This window comes from Palaemon carinicauda, chromosome 25 (assembly GCF_036898095.1).
Source record: "Palaemon carinicauda isolate YSFRI2023 chromosome 25, ASM3689809v2, whole genome shotgun sequence".
NCBI classification, from domain to species: domain Eukaryota; kingdom Metazoa; phylum Arthropoda; class Malacostraca; order Decapoda; family Palaemonidae; genus Palaemon; species Palaemon carinicauda.
Window position 1 is genome coordinate 99063640 of NC_090749.1, and position 17548 is coordinate 99081187.

The following is a 17548-nucleotide window of genomic DNA, read 5'->3' on the forward strand; positions in this document are numbered from 1 at the left end:
AGGATGAAGAAAAGAAAAAGAGCCAGTAATTCCTTTACATTCACGCAGACTAAAACCGGGTAACAGTGCCCTCAACCTTCTGCTACTTGTCCAATAAGAAGCCTGAGGTATTAGACCAGCTGTTGAGTAGCCACCACAGGGCCGATAGAAAACGTATCGAGCCTCCTGTGGGTCACGTCTTGCAGGTAATGGACTGTGAAGGTCATTTGGTGCTTCCACACTCCAGCCTGTAGAACCTGTGTCACGGAGTAATTTCTCTTGAAGGCCAGGGACATAGCTATGTCCCTGACCTTGTGGGCTCTGGGACGACATGATGAAGGAGAATCTGGATTCAGCGCATGATCTATAACCTTGCGAATCCCTGCAGAAATGGTGTTTTTGGTGATCCTCCTATTGTTCCTCCCTGTGCTGACGAAGAGGACCCAACCCACCCAGGCTCCCCCTCTAGGGAGACCGTGGGTCACTCCACCCCTGATGAAGGCGGAAACTGGCGATTGAGTCAACCCTCCGCCAGCAGGGGCACTAAAAATCAGAGTGCTCCTGTCGCCAGCTCATATTCTAGCCAAACGAGTGGGCCGAACACCAGAGCCCAAGGCATGGATGACGATGATGGGCGTAGTCTGATCTGCCCACTATGTGGAAAAGTTTTCAAAAGTATGCAGGCAGCGTCTGCATGAAAGAAGAAGTCTGCATGAGAGAAGAATACATGCGCAAAACTATCACAAAGGGATTCATAAAGCGTATTGAAGAGCGACGCAACAAGCCCTGGTCCCTGGAAGAGCTTAATATGATGCCCTTATTTGAAGTATCTAACCTTGACCATCCCTTTATCAATCTGAAAATAAGTGAGTGCATATTGAAAGATCGTACCATAGACAGTATAAATGGAAAAGGGAGTCAAGACTATATAAAGACATCCTAGAAGAACTTAAGGAGAAGGAGTACAGGGAGAAAACCCCTAAGTGTCAGCAATGCCCATCGGGGCCAAACAAGAAACCCATGTGGGGGGCAGATTCGAATGGAGCTCAGACGACGAAAACTCTATGATCAAGTTTGAGTGGGCAAATCAAGATGAAACCCACATAAACAAACTTATTAAAAAATCAGTCCTTCCTCGGTGTACGAGAGAGAACATATGGATACAGAGAAGGACTATCAAATACAAAGAGAAAGCAGCAGCATATGCATGAAGTAAGATCTTCACTACAAGTGCAGTGCCTCCGCTTATGCTCTGTGTGGTTAAGCTGAGCAAAGTAAGGATGGATGGCAGAACAGGTGCTGTTTATAAAGAAAACAGGGAAAGATCTTTGGCTGGTGATGGGCTGTCATACACATCAGATGACGAAGGAAATGGAGATACAAGGAGGACGAGAGCAGCAAGAGTAAAGACTTAGTAAATTAAGACAATCCCAGCAATGACTAATAATGTGATGTCAACCCACACCTCCCTTGAGGCCAAAAATGACATAACTAGAACCTCGGATGGGATGAAAGATTATCTGGAATTCATGGCTGGAGCCATCAACACCTAACTCCAGATCATGGAGGGTCTCCCTGTCTAGCCCCAACAGAAGTGATATATCACACTCCTGCAGCGAAAGTGACGGCACTACATCAGAGGAAGTAAATACTACTCAAGAAATAGATACACTGAAGGATGAAATATTTGGCAGGAGGCCCAGAATGGAAAGAAATAATGTTAGGGGAAATAAAAATCTGGAGAAGACCATTCCTTGGAAAACAAGAAAGAGAAGGGAATATGCAGTAACACAAAGGGGCTGGTATAAAAACCACAGCCGAGTTACCCAGAACGCCATCCTTGACAAAGACCCACTAGCTAGGCCGGCCCTTGCGCTAGGGACGAGGGAATTTTGGACGGCCCTCTTTGGAAGGACAAGTCCACCTAGCTATATCAATAATGGCCTACCACAGCAAACATGCACCATAATTGAGCCCGTAAAGATCAAAGAAATCGAATGGTGCACGAAGACAAACCTGAAAACGTCGCCAAGCCCTGAAGGCATAAGAGCTGCTACTTTAGAGCGGCGGCTATTGACAAAATTGCCGGACTTTACAATAAAATCCTGCAATCTAAGATCATAATTTACGATTGGGGAAGAGGAAGGACAACTCTCTTGCCAAAGAAGGATGTCCCTCAAGAGGCCGGGGACTTCCAACCTACCACTGTAACTTCCATGGCAACACGAGGGTTGCACAAGATTTTATCTAAGCGTTTGGCGGAGCGCATCCCCTCCTCAGTCTGACAAAAAGGGTTCAAGGCTGAGAAAGGTGTTAGTACCAACCTTTTAATTTTGAAGAAATTAATCAAGGAGGCCAAGAGGGAGTTGAGAACACACTATATAGCTTTCATAGATTTTAAGAAGGCCTTTGACTCAGTCAGTCATCCCGCCCTGCTGGACACTGCAAGGGCAGCTGGCCTGGACGTGAATTTGACTCGGTACCTCAAGAATTTCTGCAATAGATAAGCACAGAGGTAGCTGGAATCAATGTAGATATCACGAGGAGTTATGCAAGGGGGGGGGGGAATCCACTATCCCCCCTTGATATTCAATCTAGCTCTCGACTATGCACTCACGCGCCTCCCTGAAGGTGTAGGGGCAACACTAAGAGGGGAGGTGATAAAGTATCTGGCGTTTGCTGACGATATCGTTGCTGTGGCGCAAACAACAGTTGGCTTGACATCTATGATTAAAAAGCTACTAAATGAGGCAGGGAAGCTTGGCCTTGAGCCAGGCTTGCAGAAGTGTGCCACAGCGGGTATCGTTGGGGATCGCACAAGGAAGAGCTGGTACGTTGATACCCGCCCCTTCATATATGGAAAGACCAGCATTCCAGTAACGAGTCAAGATGGGGTATACAAGTACCTTGGGGTCGAAATCGAGTTTGGGACAAACGTGAATGGGGCAAAACTGATAGGCAAGGCCAGAACGGAACTGGGGAATCTACAGGTTGTCATTTTGAAACCCCAGCAGAAATTCTGGGCCTCAAAGAACACGTGTATACCTCGGCTCAATCATGTAGCCGTCCATGGGAACCTCAAAAAATTCCACCTCAAGGAGGTAGATAAGGAAATTCGGAAGTTTGTCCGAAGGTGTTTACACCTACCAGGCGATACTCCTCTGACAGCAATCTATGCAGGGATAGCAGCGGGCGGCCTCGGTATATTCAATCTTATTGAAGGTATACCCAAAGTCCTGCATGAATGCCACAAAAGACTAGTCAGATCCCAGACCCGTTGGTGGCGGGAATCGCTGCTGACCTGTTTCAATAACAACGGGCCCCTGCCATTATTAACTGGGGAACTCGGCTCTACTCGACGACTGACGGCTGTGGTCTAAGGGAGGCTCCCTTTGAACTGAAACCAAAATGGATGGACGCTGGGACCCGCGTGATGAAGGGCGGAACATTCTATCAAGCTCAAACTGGGGCTCCTAACTACCCCAGCCTGGAGTGCGAGGCAGGTAGCTAAGCAACTGCTACGATCTTGGTTGCAACACCCCCCAAACCCTGCAGATTTGTCCAGCTGTCCAGCCGTGGAGAATAAGAAGTCAGGACTTGATCAAGTGCTTCGTTAAGAAAAAGGCTATTGACGCAGGGTTCAATGCCTTTGATGAACCCGTCTCTACAGTCAACGGGCTAAGAAAACCAGACCTAGTGGTTTAGAAGGATGCGGAGTCTTTGGTGATTGACGTCCAAATAAACACATACACAAACGTTCATCCCCAGAACTTTTTCTACGACGCTAAAATCGCCAAATATAACAATGAGTACGTCAAAAAGGCCGTGCTGGACTTAGTGACGGCAGCACCTTCAGTGAAGGCTATAACACGGAACTGGCAGGGGGTGCTGACGAGGGGGACCATTAGCCTATGCTAGAAGCTGAAAATGCGTGTACGTGACATGGAATTGATGACAATTAAGATCCTAGAAGGGGGATTGTCCATCTATGCAAACTACATGACCATGGTAGGTGAAGGAGACGTCTCCTAGCTTCCTCTTCCTAGAGATTGACCAACCTCGATGTTTCTTCAGGAGCTGAAGAACTTAAGCTCCTGTTGAGTGGATAAGCACTGGCCAGAAGTACAGCCAAGGTTTAAGATCGGTATGTTCAGAACAAGTGATCGCTGTAGCTCCTGTAGTATTAAGGCTAATTTGTAAGTTAGTTTTAGAAAGTACCTAGTTTTAAGTTGTCATTATGATGTAACTGGACAGGAAAAGCAACTGACCTCTGAGTGTTGCGAGAGGTAATATTAAGTTAAGGAATTAGATCTTGTAATGAGAGCTCGCAGGTTAGGGTTAGTCTAAAAAAAAAAAAAAAGAAATAAAAAAATTAGAGCCTCAAACTCCTTACTGGGCCAAGTAACAGATGATCTGGGTCGTCTGTTACAGAGAGGAGACTCATTATCCGGGAGGAGTCCTAGACGGATTCTGAGTCTTGGCAACAAACTCATGGATGAAGTTGAACGTTGGCTCTCTCCATCCCCTTGAATGGACGATGCCATATGATACACCATGCAGTTCACCGACTCTTTTGGCCGAAACTAAGGCGAGCAGGAACACCGTCTTCTAATTCAGGTGAGGGTCTGTTGCCTGGCGTAATGAGGTCTCTTTAGAGAACTGGAGAACTCGAACCACGTTCTACAGGGAGGTCTCACTTCCAACAGAGGACAGGTAAGTTCGTAACTGCATGACTAAGGAAAGTTCTAGCTATGAGGAAATGTCTATTCCATTCAGTTTAAAGGCGAGGGCCAAGGCCGAGCGATAGCCTTTTACTGCCGAAACTGAAAGGTGCATTTCCTAGTGCAATGTATGAAGAACTCCCCTATTGTTGGAATAGTGGCATTGAGTGGAGAGATACCCCTTCCACGACACCAACCATAGAAGACATTCCACTTTGCCTTGTAGACTGCTGCTGATGAATTCCCTACGTATCCAGAAATCTTCTTCGCTTGTTGCAAAAATCCTCTCTGAGAGAGGAGATGCTGAATAGTCTCCAGGCGTGAAGTTGTAGCAAAGCTACGGCTTTGTGGTAGATGTTAACGTGTGGCTGTCAGAGTAGATCGTGTCGTGGAGGGAGTTCTCTTGGGGGCTCCGTCAAGAGCTGCAGAAGGTCCGGGAAATCATTTTACATGATGCCATAGCGGAGCTATGAAGGTCGCTGAGAGGTTGACCGATGTTCTGACCTTGGTGAGTACCTTTCTCATTAGACAGAAAAGGGGAAAGGCGTAAACATCGATGTTGTCCCACCGTTGTTGGAATGCATCTTGCCAGAGAGCCTTGGGGTCTGGGACGGGGTGTGGGGGGGGGGGGGGGGGGGGCAGTAAAGTGGGAGCCTGAAGTTCAGGGCCATTGCAAAAAGATCCACTGTTAGAGAACCCCACAAAAGTTAGAACTTTGTTGGCTACTAAATGATCCAAAGACCACTCGGTTTTCACTATCTGAGATGTTCTGCTCAGATTGTTGGCAAGCACATTCCTTTTGCCTGGAATGAAACAGGCTGATAGTGGTATCAGTGGACCTCTGCCCATCTCAGTATATCTACTGCTAGATGGGATAGGGGTTGCATAAAAAGTACTTCCTTGTTTGTTGATGTAAGCTCCAGCTGTGGTGTTGTCACTTATCACCACCACTGAGTGGCCCGCCAGGAACTGATGGAACTGTTGAAAGGCCAGAAAGATGGTCTTCATCTCTACGAGATTTATGTGGAGACACCTTTCGGACTCTGACCAAAGACCTGAGGTCGTGTGGTGCAGCACATAGGCCCCCCACCCTTCTTTTGATGCGTCTGAGAACAGCATCAAGTCCGGGGGGAGGACGAGAAGATCTACACCCCTCCGCAGATTCTTGTCTCCCACACACTACTCGAGGTCCGTCAGTTCCTCTGGTCCCATGGGGATCAGAATGTCCACAGAATCAAAAGCCTGATTCCACCTGGACTTTAGTTGCCACTGGAGGGATCTCATCCTGAGGCAACCATTGGGAACTAGACGGGCCAAGAATAATAGGTGTCCGAGTGGACATAGCTGCTTCTGGGTCGGAAGTTCTTCGCGTCTGGGAAAAGGATTTGCGACCTTTCTCAGCCTCATTATCCTGTCATCTGATGGGAAGGCTTTGTGGAGATTGGATTCTAAAACCATTCCCAGGTATACCCAGTCTCTGAGTGGGAAGCAGGATGGACTTCTCGAGGTTTACCATGAACCCCAGATCTTGGCAAAGCCTCAGAAGTTTGTCTCGGTGCTGAAGAAGGGTTGCCTCCGAGTCTACTAGGATCAGCCAGTCATCCAGATAACGGAGGAGACGGATGCCGATCCTGTGTGAAGACTTGGGGTGCCATGGAAAGACCAAAGACATAAACGGTGAGGATCGGTGTCTGTTGAAGACATAAATGTCCTGCAAGAGCGGCTCTCAGGTTCTGTGTAGGTTTGCAACGGTAACAAGAAGTCAGAGACACACAAACTGAAAGAAAAAGCAGAAAAGATTAATGGCTGTCAAAAATTTGGTGAGGGGAAGAGTGGTAACAACCATTCTCTACCAAAGCCAAGAGCAAAGTGAGTAACAAACACAGGTTTGGTGTGAGTGAGAGGGCTAGCTACTACCCCCAACACCCCCACTGCCAACTAACGGGTGGGTAACCACCCACCCGTTAGTTGAAATTCTAATGGCTCGTCTTTCAGCTTCATTGAAAGTAGTACCCCTATCAATAGAATTGGTTTGTAATTTAGATACGGAACAGTTACATTTTACTATTACCATTGTCATTACCAGCTAAGCTACCACCCTATTTGGAAACACAGGATACTATAGGCCATATAAGGGTTCCAACTAGGAGAATAGCCCAGTGAGGAAAGGAAATAAGTCAATAGATAGAATAGTGTACCTTCAAACAAAAGAACAGGACAAGGGCTAAGTAGGAAAACAAGGATTCAAACTTATCAACACAAGGAGTGAATTTTAAACTTCATGAAGATGACAAAGTAAAAATTGATGGCACTGATAAACATCTAGATCTATCGGCTCAGAAATACTAATGGTTTTGTCACGATACATTTTATTGTTCACCCATTGGAACTCAGTTGTATACCATTCATACACTGATAGCTGATTGTAAAAACATTACCGTTGACATACTGGTTGACAAACAAGAACGATGAAGAGACGTATAATATTCAACTTTATTAAACAAACTAGAACTTAGTGTTTCCTCTATGCAAGTTAATTTTGAACTGGCAGCTATAAAGAGCATTAAGAACATTTTCCCAGAAGTTAGTATCTATGGTTGCTTCTTCCATTTTTGCAAAGCATCCTTAGAGAAATACTCAATCATATAGCTCTCATATTTGCACCCTCCCAAGATGGGTAATATTTGTTCAATGATTTCGCCAAGTCTCTAGATGCAGAGCCTGATGAAGTATTAGGTGAATTCTTAGTTTACTTTGAAACTACTTGGCTAAGGATGACTCAGACAAAAAAAGACCAACTTTTGATATAGTCTAACAGTTTCCTTATTTCCTTTTCTCAGTGGGCTATTTTCCCTGTTGGAGCCATTATAGCATCCTGTTTTTCCTACTAGGCTTGTAGCTTAGCAAGTAAGAAAAATAACAATAGAGAACAATGGTTTGTTTTCTATATAGATATGTGGTCACTTAACAGTAGAATGCAAGACAACCTCCCACGAACAAACAACTCCTTAGAGTCAGCACAATGCTTTTAATGGATGTGTTTCGGTGAAACATCCAACTGTTCCCAAATTACTTAGGAAAATTCAAAAGGAACAAGTGAGTAATGAAATTTTAGTAAAACATGGAGCTATGAGAATGAATATTTCTAGAAATAACAATACTCGTGTTCGAGTAAATGAGCATTAGAAAATACTTGTATGCAATAACGACAGAGACGAAGGCTTAAATTTCTGGAGAGTTGTTGCATGTATTTTATAAAATTACTTGAGTTGTTTTTATTTACACTTTAATTGAAATTTTAAGGTTTCAGATTTCTTCTCGTTTTAGATTTACTTAATTTGTTTTTTAAGTATTTTTCTTTGTATCATCAAAATGGAAGAAATTGATAAAAAAACAATTTCCTTTTCATTTGTTTTTTCATAGTCATTTGTAATTCTTTTTAGTTTTGGTCTTTGTATCTTCTAAATTTTTGGGCAAATTGTCGTTAAACTAATTGTCGGTTCAACCAGTTGTTTTTTAGACTAATTGCTTTTGACGAGTTGGCCTTTGGCAAACGGTCTGCATGCAGGCCCCACTATTCTATCAGTTTCCTTACTTCCTTTCCTCACTGGGTTATTTTCCCTGTTGGAGCCCTTAGCCTTAAAGCATCCTGCTTTTCCACTAGGGTTGTAGGTTACCAATAATAAAAATAATAATAATAATAATGATAACAATAGAGAACAATGGTTTGATTTTGGAGTGTCGGCCTCCTAAGAGCTGCTTACCATATCTAGACTCTAAACTTACCAAGTGGAAAGTAGCTGCTGAATAATTACAGTGCAGTAATAAACCCTTTGAGTGAAAAAGAATTGTTTGGTTATCTAAGTGTTGTCAGGTGTATTAGGAAAGATGAGGATGTGTAAAGAATAGGCCAGATTATTAAGTGTGCGTAGGTAAAGGATAAATGAGCCGTAGCTAACTGGGAAAGGCATCGCAAAAATCAAGGACTGTATACGACCCAGAAAATTTTCAAGAAAAATAAAAAAAGACTTGTGAAAGCCTTTTTCAAAACCCTATAAAGGTCCACCAAACCCTACTGAATGATAAAGACGCAACAATTGAGGATAACAGACTTGGATCCTTGGAAAGCAAGAAACTAATAATGAATGAATGAATGTCTCTATCATTCAATATGAAGAAGAATAACTCAGTTCAAGCAATACCCACAACAAGCTTATGATTGAGCTGCATACACATAGCTTTTCATATGAATAAGAACCTGTGAATTCATTAATAAACAAACATTCAGACGATCATGCATCACACACATACATACAACAAAATACATTAATTATCAAAGTAAAAGAAACAGTGACATTCCTAATAGACAAGACAGGTCTTGCAACTACGTGATTCTTGATGCAATTATCTATGAATTCTTGATGTAACTATCTATGGATCCTTGATATAATTATCAATGGATTCTTGATGTAATTATAGGTGGATTCTTGATGTTATTATCAACACCTGACGAATCTTCAGTGGTATCGGCAAGACTTCAACTTCATACTGATGTCGATCATCTGAAAAAGAAAAACATTTTAGCGATGTTTTTGAGAATATTTAACAATAATACAAATACTGTAATAAAAATAATATACATTACTGAACTATTATTCTTAATAATATCTTAATCATTCTTTAAGCATAGCTGAATAATTTTGTACATTTGAATGTATTAAACTTGATAACGTCATTCAATTTTCTAAAGTTTACCTTGTTTTCCATTTCGTTTTTATTCAACACGAGCACATAGGAACTTTTTTCTTTATGTGCATTTGGTCAATGCTACTTAAGAATGAAACATTCAGCAAGGGTGCACAAATACTACCTCCATACGCCCTCCGTGTCATAGAAAGTAACTAAAAGGACAGATGCTACCCTGCTAAAAGATCAGACCACTGTCAATAACTGTGGAAACTGCTGCCTTCAAGTTGGGCTATTTGGTCAAAGGTTAGGGGCACCGCTAATAAGTGTGGTTGATGACTGCAAGAGCAAGTGATCATAAAACCTTCTCAAATTATAAACCATAACTGGTCTCTTAATGTAGGGAAAGTTAAGATTGAAATCAATGACAAAAGAAATATCAGGTAATTAATACTCAAACAACAAGGGATGCGTATTAAAACAAAGTGAACATGGACCAACTTATAAAACAAAGAGAGAATTTCCCTCCATCCAGTTACATTCAGAAACGAGCATAATACAGAGGTTTGTGTATAATGACATGACTAGATACCAACAAGAACTTTGAAATACTCAATGCATTTACTTTGGCGATAAGATTACAGTTAATGCCTCGTTCTATGTCAAGACTCAACATGGGTAAATTTTTGCAGTGGATCAGATTTTTGCCTTACAGAGTGACTTACAGGTTTCACGTACACGTTCTAAACATAATTATTACATGTGAAGGAAGCTTGATCTCATTTTTGTATTTGATATTTAAGAGGGGAGACATATAGTCAGAGTCAATGTAAAGAGTGGCATCACTGCACTCAGAGCGAAGACCTCGTCTATTGCTACTGAAGATAGGGGAAAATGTGTTGCAACTACTTCGCACAAATCTTCAGTGATACAAATTACAATATAACACATCGCCCCATTTGCAACTGAATCACCATATGTGAAGATGGCATTCCTGTTTCCTCAAATTAATATACAAAAGAATCTCAGCCTATTTCTGTGGAATTTACAGTTCTGTTTTATCCTAATTGCTAATTCCATCAAGACTTTCTTTCATCTCCCTAGAAGTCTGCTGGCAAGTATTTGTTCAATTTACTTCCAGTGATACAATATTTTTAAAAGTTTTATGAAATTTTTCCCCAAGACATTACTCTTGGAACCTTCTGTTGACCTGACCATATATGGCCTATACCAACATGTACTCTACATTCTCATTATTACTATTATCATTATTAGTATTATTATTATTATTATTATTATTATTATCATTATTAACTAAGATACAACCCTACTTGGAAAAGTAGGACACTACAAGCCCAAGGGCTCAAACAGTGAAAATATCCTAGTGAGGAAAGGAAATATGGAAACATAGAAGTGTTCCTGAGTGTACCTTCAAGCAAGAAAACTCTATCCTAAGACAGTGGAAGACCATGGTACAGAGGCTACTACACTACCCAAGACTAGAGAACAATGGTTTGATTTTGGAGTGTCCTTCTCCTAGAAGAGCTGCCTGCGATAACTAAAGTGGTAGTAGTTAAATCCTGTATCTTCTTCACCTTCCCACATTGACTTAACCACCACAATGTTATATTCATGCAAGAAGACTCATCAAGTTTTCTTAATAGATTTTAAAATTTAGGAAATACTTGGTCCTCACCTGACAATTTGCAAATCCTATATCCACAGAAAGGGAAACAGCTACTAAGACAGATGAAGACACCATTTCAAACTTTCAGTAAATGTATTTTAATTGAACAGACTGACCTTAGTCTATCTAAGTAGAGTATGAATATATATCTATTTATAGATATATCTAGTTTAACATTGTTACTGATCTTAAGATATTTTATATTCTTCATTCATTACTTCTTATATATAGTTTATCTATTACCTTAGTTCTTTTCCTTACTGGGCTATATTCCCCTGTTGGAGCCCTTGTAGTCCAGTAGAAATTGGCACAGGCCCAGACATTTTGTATGACAGTTTTTTTTATGTATCAAACACTTCATTCAGATATCAATAAAGCGTTAAAAATATGGATACAGGTAAACCTCAAACTTCTCTCCCACACTTCCAACAGTTTACTTATTAGTCGATATGTCCCCAAATAACTTCATCTGTTGTCGCCTTTCAGCTGATGATGTGAGAATATTGAATGTTTTCAGTTTTCCCATTCCAAGGAATACTGATATGGTATCGCAGCTAGAAAGAGCATGCACAAATAACAAGCTCTTGCACAACTCATTCTGCAATGACTTATGTAGGCTATGAATACCTATTATATGTTGTCTTGTCACCATGAAAATGGTTGTCTTTTTTTGGAGGTGGTACAAGAGGAGAAACAAAATGCCAGTATCCTCAGCCTGAACACAAACTTCTTTGTATTCCTAGGCTGGCTGAAGAAGAGCCTTGTAAACAATGACATCTGCATTGCCTTCTTCACAGATGTGCCAAGCTCCTCAAGACGTGTTCCTTATGGTTTGATGAACATTTGCTTATTCTTCATATTGGCAAGAAATGCAGTCTTGTTTCATGGCACTGATGTTTGTACACTCAACAAAAAATGTCTGGAGTGTGTGCATGGTGCAGTTTTTTGCACTTTTGTTCAGGATCTTTGGTTGTTTTGATTTCATAGCTGTCAAACATTACCCCGGTAAGCACTTGCTCATCCCTTCCATGTTTAACAACTGATAAGAAATCTTAGAAGGTATTCACAACTAAAGTTCAGGAAAAATTAGACTAGGATAGCAGGAAGGTTTCAGAATAGCCAACACTTTAAGAAGAGAATATTTCATAATGAAGAGGTAAGTAACGATTGGATAATATATTAATGAAAAAACATGTATTGGCATTTCACCATAAACTTAAAATGCTCATAAAAGGGATTTTGACGTAGGAAAAATCTATTTCTGGGCGAGGGACCTGTGCCGCCCAGTGAATAAGCTCCATTTAGCACTTATTCTTAGGTAATTTACTGCTAAATATACCAGAGAAAAAATGTAAAGGAGTGCTAGGTTAACTAGCTCGCTCACCTATTGGTGTCGGTATAAAATTGGGCGTATAATCCAGAGGTCCCGCACTATTTAGATTTATCCACGACAAATACCCCAATAGAGGAGAGCCGTTCAACCCCACTCGGCACCACCAACTCTGCATCCGCTCAGAACCCAACTCCTTAGCACCCAAAGTTTGGGGACTCCAAGGGAGAGGAGCTGGGAGGGTTCACTGGGCGGCACAGGTACCTCGCCCAGAAATAGATTTTTCCTACGTCAAAATCCCTTTTCTGGGCTCGAACCTGTGCCGCCCAGTGAATATGTACAAGAGAAATGTCACCAAACTTGCAAAATAAAGGAAAAAACATAAGCGTAAGGGAAAAACAAGTTGCTTTAATCAGAGATGAGTGCCAAAAATAAATATAAGGGTATCTTAAAATGAACATAAATCCACTTGGTAGAACAATTGACAAATAAGGTAAGGTATAATAATGCCGTGAGTGATAACATATACAGATACTCAGGAGTTAAAAATTTACAAATATAATAACAGTATTCAGGTGCGAGACCAACGAATACAAATAGGGTATAAATGAGGCAGGTAAGAGGGAGAGATAAAGAGACAAGGAATTAACCTGTGAGTTACCTGGGAGTAACTACGCTCCCTGCAGCTACTGTAGAAAATTTTAAGGCTTCTAAATGTTTAAGGTAGTGTTTCTTGAACACTGACGGTGATTTCCACCCTGTATACCTGGAAAGGTCCGTAAAATTCATGTGGTGAAAAAAGTTCACCGAAGTAGCAACCGCTCTGATATCATGTGCAAGAGGAAAAGAGTCAGGGCTAGCTTGTTTAATAAAATACAAAATTTGTTGCCTGATCCCTTTAATGGTAAAAGAAGGACCTCTCCCGAAGGAAGGAACTCAATATGACCCGGGTCTCTCGACAAGGCTGCCAGTTCAGAAATTCTTGCCCCGGAAGCCAAGCTCACCAGGAAAAGTGTTTTCCTGAGAAGGGGAATGTAATCACACGAACTGTTAATGGTGTCAGAAGCCAATTTGAGTACATCATTAAGGAACCAGGTCACCGGGGTAGGACGAGTAACCGGTTTCAGTCTGGCACAAGCTTTCGGAATTGAAGCTAACAAAGAGTCGGTTAAGTCTATGTTAAAGCCCACTAGGAAGATCTTTTTCAAAGCAGATTTAATAGTGGTGATAGTATTGGCTGCCAGACCTGATTCTAATAAAGATCTAAAGAAAGTGACTGTAAGGTTCAAGTTCATACAGTGCACGTCTGAGTCTATCAAAAATTTTGCCAACTTTTTAACCGCAGAGTCATACTGGCGGATGGTGGAATCCCGTTTATCTGATTCTAGGAACAGGGTGTTTTGAGGATCAATATTGGCACCATGCATGGCCGCAAACTTCATAAAGTCCATAAAGTTAGGGCGCTCTGAATGTTTGAGAAAGCGTACACAACGCGTGTTTGTACTATCTGAGACAGAACCGGATTGGGTATCGGGTGAGGATATAGTTTCAACTCTCGCAGGAGAGGATACCAGTTGCTCTTGGGCCAGTTGGGAGCGACCAAGGCTACTTGTCCCTTGAAGGATCTCAGTTTGTCTAGAACTTTCAGTAAAAGATTCACCGGGGGAAAGAGATAAATCTTTTCCCAGATGTCCCAATTCTGTGACATGGCGTCTGTGGCGTAAGCCTGAGGGTCTAGATTGGGAGCCACATATACTCTCAATTTGTGGTTGGACTCTGTGGCGAAGAGGTCCACTTGGAGACCGGGAACCCGAGAGAGAATCCACTGAAATGACTTTAGATCGAGTGACCATTCCGATTCTAGAGGGGAGGTCCGGGACAGGGCGTCTGCCACTACATTCCGGACTCCCGCCAGGTGGACAGCTGAAAGATGCCAACGGTTCAAGGCTGCTAGGGAGAATATGGCTACTAGAACATGGTTCAGAGGCCCTGACTTTGACCCGCCTCTGTTGAGGCAGCGGACCACCACTTCGCTGTCGAGGACCAGACGAAGGTGTTGTCTCTTGGGTAGAGCGAGACGTTTCAGGGTTAGAAGAACTGCCATGGCCTCCAGCACATTGATGTGAAATTGGCAGAACAAGGGAGACCAAAGACCTTGAACTTTCTGGAGCTGAGAATAGCCGCCCCAACCTGAAAGGGATGCGTCCGTGTGAATGATTAACTTCGGAGGCGGAAATCGAAGGGGAACTGACTTTGACAGACTGTTGGCTCTTGTCCAAGGAAGAAGTCTTTCCCGTAGAATGGGAGGAAGGCGGACTTTCCTGTCCCGGAGCTTCCGGTTCGCCCTCGAACGCCAGACACGATTGATATCTTTCAATTTTGCCTTCAGAAGAAGATCCGTCACTGAGGCAAACTGAAGGGACCCCAGAATCCTTTCTTGAAGTCGTCTGGAACTTACTTTGTCTTTGAGAAAGCGATTGGTGTTCCTTGCAATCTCTAACCTCTTGGGTTTGGGAAGACACAGAGTATGAGATATAAGATCCCATTGCAGGCCGAGCCATTGGAACTTCGATTTTGGAAGAAGACGGGACTTCTTGAAGTTGATCTGGAAGCCTAGAGATTGAAGATATTGGATGACTTTGTGAGTGGCTTTTAGGCAATTTTGGGAGGTGTCTGACCAAATGAGCCAGTCGTCCAGATAGGCTACTACTTGAATCCCCTGATTTCTGAGTTCCTGAACAGCGACTTCTGCTAACTTTGTGAAGATCCTTGGGGCGATGTTGAGCCCGAAAGGCATCACCTTGAAGGAGTAACTTTTGTCCCCTAAGCGGAAGCCTAGATACGGACGGAAGTGTCTCGCTATCGGGACGTGATAATAGGCGTCTGTAAGATCGATAGAGGTGGTGACGGCCCCACGGGGAAGTAAGGTCCGCACCTGCGAGACGGTAAGCATTCGAACCTTGTCGCATTGAATGGACAAGTTGAGAAGGGATAGGTCTAGAATCACTCTTCTCTTGTCTGAATCCTTCTTCGGGACACTGAACAGCCGACCTTGAAACTTCAGGTGTTTCGTTTCTTGTATGGCGTTCTTTTGTAAAAGATCCTGGACAAATTCGACCAGGTCCGGAGTGGAATGTTGATGGAATTTGTTCGGAGGAGGAGGCCCTTGAATCCAACTCCACCCCAGTCCCTTGGAGATGATACTGAAAGCCCAGGGACTGAACCTCCATTTGTTGCGGAAGGCATAGAGCCTCCCCCCTACCTGCTGCACCTCAGTATTGGTTTGAGGAGTTGCCTCCACGTCCGCCTCGGAAGTTCTTTCCCCTGCGAAAGAATCTTCCCCTGCCTCTATTCTGGTTAGAACCACGGTGGTAGCCTCTACCTCTACCATAACTCTGGGAAGAGCTATGAGCCTCATAAGACTGGTTAAAGGCAGGAGAAGTGGCAGAGGCACCAGAAAGCTGGCTCTTAGGGAGCAGAACGGTGACATAGTCGTCCGAAGGAGCCTGAGAGGTGGAAGGCTGTGCAGGGGCAACAGGAGATGGGGGAAGAGGCAGCCGGAAATTGGACGAACCACTCTGCTGTTGCCTGAACTGGGTGGAGGTATATGGACGAAGCTTCTTCCTACCCCGGGCTTGGTAATTTGCGGGGTCATATTTGCGTTTAGGAGTCAAACCCCAACGGGCTTTAAGGCTCTGATTGACTCTAGTGGCCTTCGCCAAGACTTCCTCTACGAGATCCTCGGGGAAGAGATTTGAACCCCAACAGGAGGACCGGATAAGCTTATTAGGTTCATGCCTAATAGTCGCCTCAGCCAGGACATGTTTGCGACATCTGCGTTTAGCAGTAGCGAAGTCATACAGGTCATAGTATAAAGATTGTAACGTAGCCTTGTTGAGAGACTTAAAAATACTCTCAGTATCGTAAGTCAAGGCTATCGACTCCGTGGATGTGGCCAAGTTCAGAGTACGGCCAACACGTAAGCGGGAATCATACTCCTGTTTAATGAGGGATTCCGGGAGACGGGGAAGCCTCTCACTAAACATTACTGAAGCACAGTCTGCTGCTAGCTTGCCAGAGGTAAAGGTGGTATGGACGTTGTCCCAACACTCAATGCCTGAAGGAAGAAGGAGGGAGATTGGATCCACCTCTCGGATGGGAGGCAAGGGCTTCTCCTCCAGAGCATATTGGAAGGCAAGCTCTGCTACCTTATTGACGCATGGAGTCAAGGTGTTTTTGTCCATTAAGAACATTGTAAAAGAGCTTTTATAAGGCGTCAGCATGGTGTTGGTGCAGCCGATGTCGTTCAGGAATCTGGCCCAAACAGATTGGGCTTGCTCTTTAGGGAAGATGACCGTCTCTTTGGGGACCTTGTCTAACCGAACCAAAGCTTCCTCGGTAAGCCTGGCATAACCATGAAATGGAAATGCCAGACCAGGAGGAAAGAATTCAAAGTCCTCTAGAGGACGAGTGCCAAGGCCCTCCAAAGTTAACATTCCGTCTGAGAACGGGGAATGAAGAGCCATACGCCAAGGGTTATTCTTGGCAAACGGCGGGAGCTTAGAGGCATCCGGGATGAGAGAGCTTTGGACTCTCTCCGGAGCTCCTTGCTCTAAAGCCCCAAGTCTCTGACCGATGTTAGAGAACATCGTGTCCATTTTAGACTGCATCTCTGAAACCAACTTAGCCTGCATCTCCGACACGATGCGAAGCATGGCTGATTCGGAAAGGCCCGGGCTAGCAGCAGGAGTGGCGGAATGAACTCCCGGGTCGTGAGACTTAGAGGAGGAACCAGAAGCCTTTGATGACAGGTTTGTATTCTGCTTAGAGCTATGGGAAGTCTTGTGAGGCTTACGAGCTTTAGGTAAGGTTCTAGATGTAGACTTATCCTTAGGGGGAACCGGGTATGATCGTTGAGACGAATCACGGTCCCCAGAAAAACCATGAAAGGAAGAGCGATCAGATGAAGAAGAAAGAGCGGGGCTGAGGATAGGAATCTCAGCGCCGGAAACACCTGCCTCACTTACCACCCTACCTGTATCCGGATCGTCCAATAACATTGGTTCAACGTCCAGGTTCATGGAGGCAACATTGTCCTCCAGATCTCCGGGGGCGTCCGACGGATCTTGTTCTGGATCGATGAGA

The 17548-nt window shown here is 43.5% G+C and overlaps 1 long non-coding RNA gene across 2 annotated transcripts in view; it reads right to left on the bottom strand.

The window, feature by feature from the left end:
• Nucleotides 1-6462: 6462 nt before the first annotated feature.
• The window catches only part of LOC137619292 (uncharacterized), a 53998-nt gene continuing 42912 nt past the window's right edge, over nucleotides 6463-17548 (bottom strand). For both annotated transcript variants that reach the window (XR_011039894.1, XR_011039893.1), the window contains one exon: nucleotides 6463-9262. This is a non-coding gene — a long non-coding RNA (uncharacterized lncRNA). The remainder of the gene's footprint in view (nucleotides 9263-17548) is intronic.